Source organism: Neophocaena asiaeorientalis, unplaced genomic scaffold (assembly GCF_003031525.2).
Source record: "Neophocaena asiaeorientalis asiaeorientalis breed wild unplaced genomic scaffold, Neophocaena_asiaeorientalis_V1.1 scaffold593, whole genome shotgun sequence".
Taxonomy (NCBI): Eukaryota; Metazoa; Chordata; class Mammalia; order Artiodactyla; family Phocoenidae; genus Neophocaena; species Neophocaena asiaeorientalis.
Genome location: NW_020174701.1, coordinates 649,337 through 655,123, shown reverse-complemented (window position 1 = coordinate 655,123; position 5,787 = coordinate 649,337). Strand labels below are relative to the sequence as shown.

General features: G+C 46.3%; 1 protein-coding gene across 4 annotated transcripts in view; it reads right to left on the bottom strand.

Annotated features, from left to right (window-relative positions):
- RALB (RAS like proto-oncogene B) overlaps positions 1-5,787 on the bottom strand; it is a 53,122-nt gene that overhangs the window by 25,081 nt on the left and 22,254 nt on the right. The window lies entirely within an intron of this gene.

Sequence of the window (5,787 nt, the reverse complement as noted above, 5' to 3'; positions counted from 1 at the left end):
CCAAAAAAAAAAAAAAAAAAAAAAAGGTAAATTAAGGGAAAGAATTAAAAAGGTATCTTGCTTCTCCCATGTAAACTGTACTAACTGGTGACCAAATAATAGATGAAGCAAAGTTTCCCTTTACAAAATATTCTAACTAATCAAGGAACGATGGAATTGGGGCTATCACCATTTCGCAACTCCTCATGAGTTAAGAAATCTAATATCAATGGCTGCTCACATTACAACAAGAGACAACCTGACATCTTGAAAAAGACACATAATTATCAATGATGTAGTCCTGACAAAAAAGCTTCTAAATCTAACTACTGATTTAGCAGAGGTGCAGGAGACAGAGGAAAATGCTGAACATACCACACGGACACACCATCAGCAACACAGAGACTGTAGAAAGCTCTATGGAATAAGCCATCCAGTTTCTTCAACAAATAAAGTGCAAGAAAAAAGAAAGATGGAGAGGGAACCTGTAAATTATGAGACCTAAGAGCCATATCAACTGACTGATACACATGCCTTATATGGATCCCAGTTGGAACAAACACACACACAAGAAAACTGGGGAATTCTGAACACTGGCTGAATTTGATAATATTAAGGAATTATTCTTTAAAAAAATTTCAAGTGACTACATTTAACCTCATTACAAAAGAAGCTAAATGATATATGGGATTTGTTTCAAAGTTATCAAGGAGGAAGAGAGGAAGCAGGGATGTAGATGAAATAAGATTAGCCATAGACTGTTGAAGCTGACTGATAGATACAAGGTAGTTGATTATATTAGTCTCTGTACTTTTATATATATTTGAAAATTTCCACACTAAAAAGTTTTTTAAAACAATGAGGACAAAGATATAGGTGCCTGGGTCCCACTCCCTTAGAGATTCCAATTCAGGCACATGGAAACCTAGGTGCTCAGGCCTAGACTGAAAACCATCCCATTAAACTTTGAGTTCTTTGAGAACAGAGTCTGTATTTTGTTTACCACGATTTCACCCATTACCTATCACAGAAAACATATTTAAATATTAATTGAGTGAATTAACTAAGATGGGAGCCATTTTCTCACCTTAATTCTTTCTTTTTCTTTTCACATCTTTATTGGAGTATAATTGCTTTACAATGGTGTGTTAGTTTCTGCTTTATAACAAAGTGAATCAGTTATCACTTTAATTCCACAGCAATCCGAATACTCATCTGGCTGGAACCATGAATCTAACTTCAACTGGAATTCTTATTTTCTAATGACTATTGGCTGACAGTCTCACAGATAACACTGTGCTACCACCTTTGTTTTTGCAAGGGCCATGGTTCATTGCTATCTTAAGAAAATTGATTCACTTTTCACAAACTGATTCAAAATTATTTTCCTGAGTTTCTAGTACCTCGATGGAGATGAGAAATATCGCTGCTTACCTCTCTGATGTCATCCCTAGAAATGATCTCTTTATTTTCATTCAGCCCATCAAGTGAATGCTTTCCTCTTCATATCCACCTCCTAACTAGAGAATCTTATTCATCATAGACTCTTCTATTTAACTTCTGTTCTGCAAATTCAAGTACTACAACCATCTCCACATATTCACACTGAAGTTTTAAAGTCTTCAGAAATAGGGGAGCCCCGAGTAAACAAGAAAGTAAATTTTTTAAAGATTGTTTCTCTTGGGAAAGCATAGAATTTTACCATGTGTGTGTATAGCACAGGGAGCTATATTCAACATCTTATAATAACCTATAGTGGAAAAGAATCTGAAAAAGAATATATAGATATAGATCTCAATCACTTTGCTGTACACCTGAAACTAACATGACATTGTAAATCAACTCTACTTCAATTAGAAAAAAAAACCCTTTGGGTGTGAGGCTGCTTACCTGACACCGAGGGCACCAGGTGACAGCACACCTGGCTTTGAAAGTACACAAACAACTCAAGTCCAGGGACTGAGACCCAGGCAGGGCCGGGGAGGGGGGGGTGGGGGGAAATACATGACACAGAAGCACTTCCTCCTGAATGAATAAAGCATGAACTCTACATACAGCTGAAGGAGCTTCCAGGGAATCCCACTGCTCTGCCCCTTGTATGTCTAGGACTCTTGTCCACAGTGACAGAAGCCCCAGGTGAAAGTAGCTTAAGCAGAAAAGTCACCGATTGGCTCACACAGCCGATGTCCAGGGACCCGGACGATGCCGCCAGGACCAGAACTTGCTCTCCCATCGTGGGTCTCCCCTCTCCAACCTCGTGGCCCCCTACTCTGCCCCAACCACCGCCCCCCTCCCAACCCCAGGCCTCTCGCAGTCAACGCTCAGACTCGATTCCCTGTCCTGTGGGCTTCGACATTCACATCACGTCCTCAGGGAGGCCTCCCAGACCACCCGGCCTCAGGTGCCCCTCGCATCCCGCACCTCTGCCCTTTGCGTCTCTCACTGCCCAGACCCCAGCCTACAGTTCCTTTCTTTTTTCCTACTTACTTGCTTTTTGCTATTCATTCCACAATAATTGAAGCTCCCTGATGGCAGGCCCCAGAGCTGCCTTTCCCTCTTGTATCCTGCCGTTGTACGGATTATTTCCCTTTTATCATCACATAAATCATGCTGCAACCGAAATAACATTTTTACCCAAACCGTGATCATCATGAAATCTAGCGCATGGCGTAAACTCGACACTCAGGGATTCATTCATATCTTATTTCTGGTACTTATGGTCAAAAGCCTAAAAACTGTAAGCCACTACTTCCTTATTTCAAAAGCAAAGTTTGACAAGTGGATAACATGAGTTTATATTTTTTAAGGTTTGAGAATTTGTCACTGAAGAATTTTAATCTCCTAAGGTTGTTATTTCAATATTCTTTAAGAATCTCATCATTTCACCCACTGCTTTAAATGAGCACTTACGGTCATCTGATTGCTATCTGGTTGGCAGCGACCTTTCTGACTGGCCGTCTCGTACCCGATCTGCCTCTCGGAGGGAGCCCAGGCCCCTGCAGGGGACAGCTGAACCTGGACGGCCAGGTGACGGGAAGGGCAGGACAGCTGCTCTGAGCACCTGAGCTCCAGGGGCTGCTGGCCAACCAGCCAGTGGTCTCCACAGCCACAGACTCACGAGGGCCACGGCTGAGCCCTCCCACAAATCTATCTAGCAAACAAAGATACTCGGTATGGAATTCTCTAGTTGGTAAATTTACATGTTCTTACTGCTTTTCACGAAACGGGGACTCCAGGAGTGACGGTCCTGGCAGGAAACAACTGCAGTCATCAGAGCGCTCAGTTTCTCTCTGTAGTCTCAGCCTTTCCCACGTGTACTGACTCAGAGAAGGAAACTCCAGGGCGCCCTCCCTGTGTGTAGCTGCTACTGCCCCCAGCACCGGGAATAGAATATTTTTATCTTCCTATGCAGGTATGACTCAGTTTCCATGTCTATGAAAATAAGGAAGTTGAATTAAATGATCTAAGTTCCTTTCCAAGTTTTTGCTGTTTTTTTTTTTCTTCTGAAATTAGATCTGCAAAACAACTTAGTGCTCCCGTGTGCCTAAGGAAATTTGTTTTAGGTATTTCTGTTCCCTAAAGCATATCTCTATCTGTTCTCCCGCCAAAGGGGGAAAAAAAAACCCAACCTCAAACGCAAACAAACTCAATTAACTAACACAAAGCCAGAAAGCTCTGACGTACTTCTCATAAGCACCTGCCTCTGGTCTGTACCTCTGGGCACATGCCGTTCCTTCCTCCTGATGCAGTGGCCGCCTGAATATCTCCCGCCCCACCTTCCTGGACAGCCCGCCACCCAGCTTACTGACCCTCCCAGTCTACACAGGCTCCCAGGCCTGTCAACACCACCCACAGCGGCACTGGATGAGGTCTGTCCCGCAGAGACACCGAGAGCTGCCCATTCATCCTGTGTGCCGTGTGCCTGGCGCTTAGGAGATGCTCAATCCGTGGTGGATAAGAAAAGTAAGTTCTCCGTCTGGGTTGGGAGGCCTCAAAAGGACAAGTGGTAACTGGTAAACTCTGAGAAGTTTATTCCCTTGAAGGATGACTCTGCTGAGCTACAAGCTAAGCAATAAGAAACGGTGGAGGGTAACTGGCAAGCTCTGGTTGTTTAAGAATGTGCGATTATTTCTGAAATAAAGACCTCTCCCACCAGGCCCTCACCCCCCCGGGAATCTGAGGATCTCACTGGCCTTGGAGCGGGCCACCAATTTAGACCTGAGCTCCTTTCACCTGCACAGGCCGCGGTGGAGACATGGGAGCTGCTTCACTTCCCGACGGCTGAAGGTCAAGTCTGGAACTAGCGTACACGGCCCCGTCCCCAATGACTAATCCAAATAAGATCCGTTTAGAGACGTGCTACCCCCACTTCTGCATTATCTGCTAGCACATCACATGCACACAGACAGAGCTACGTGACCGGGAAGGTCACTTAACTGGTCGGTGGCAGGGCTGGGAGTGGCCACCCAGCCGTCCTGCCTCAGAATCCCCACTCTGAGCACACACTGTGCTGCTCCATTAGTGGCCTGGGGTGGGAGAGACCTTAAACGTGGTGTGAAATCCTGGAATTTGTGGATCAGAAAAGCTCATCAAGAGACAGAAATGCAGAGGCAACTAGAGCACAGGTTCTATCAATAAAACACAGACCTGAGAGGAAATGTACAACAAAAAGCAGTTATTATACACCCCAAAGAACGGAAAGCGGGGAGCTGAACAGACATCTGTACACCTGTGTTCAGGGCAGCATTATTCACAACAGCTACAACGTGGAAGCAACCCAAGTGTCCATCGGTGGATGGATGGAAAACAAAATGTGGCCCATCCACACAGTGGAATATTATTGAGCCTTAAAAAGGAATGAAATTCTGACATATGCTACAACACGGATGAAGCTTGAAGACATTAGACTGAGTGAAATAAGCTCCCACAGAAGACAAACCCCTTGTGATTCCACTTATCCGACGGCCCTGGAACAGTCAGAGTCACAGAGATGAAAAGTAGACCAGCAGGGGACAGGAAGATGGGTGTCGTGTCCACCGGGCACCGAGTTTCAGAATGGGATGATGAAAGTGCCTAGGAGTCGGGACAGTGGTGATGACGGCACAACGTGCATGGACCTAACGCCACTGAACTGTACGCGCAAAAGTCAAAAGGGTACATTTTATGTCATGTATATTTCACCACAACTTTTTAAAAAGTAGCTATATACCAACTGCAGTGTGGATCAGGAGAAAAAGCCGCTCAACTTTAAGTCTGGGGCCTGCCATGAGGGAGCTAACGACCTTGGTTAAGCTGCCTTTCTCAGCCTCCGTGTGATGCATAGAATACACAGGAGATCTGTATCCTCCGGGTCATTATTAAGAAACGAGAAAAGCCCTATCGCGATACCTGGCTCTGAGTAAGCACTTCACCTTTGGAGTATCACTCTGATACTCTAGAAAGTCTCGATAAAGAAACTGGCCGAGGCGCCGAAGCTAAGCCACGGCAGGGCACCACCATCCGTGCCATGTCCTCCGGCGGGCCAGCCCCGGCCACCACCTGCTAGCTCGGCGGCTCACGTGCCGGCCCGCCAGCACTCTCCGCCTCTGCACACGACAGCCCTGGCCTCCAGCAGCTTCCCCCGCGGGCCCACGCCCCTCCTTCCCCAGCAGAGACCCCGCAGCCCCTCCTTCCCGCTCACCATCCTTCCCAGCACCCGCGCCTGGTGGAAAAACGCTGCCGGGGCGGGAAAGCACGCCACGCAACCAGCCTCAGGAAACGTCACAGGCCGGGCGTTTAGGGTCACAAAGCGGAACGGGCATGCACTCC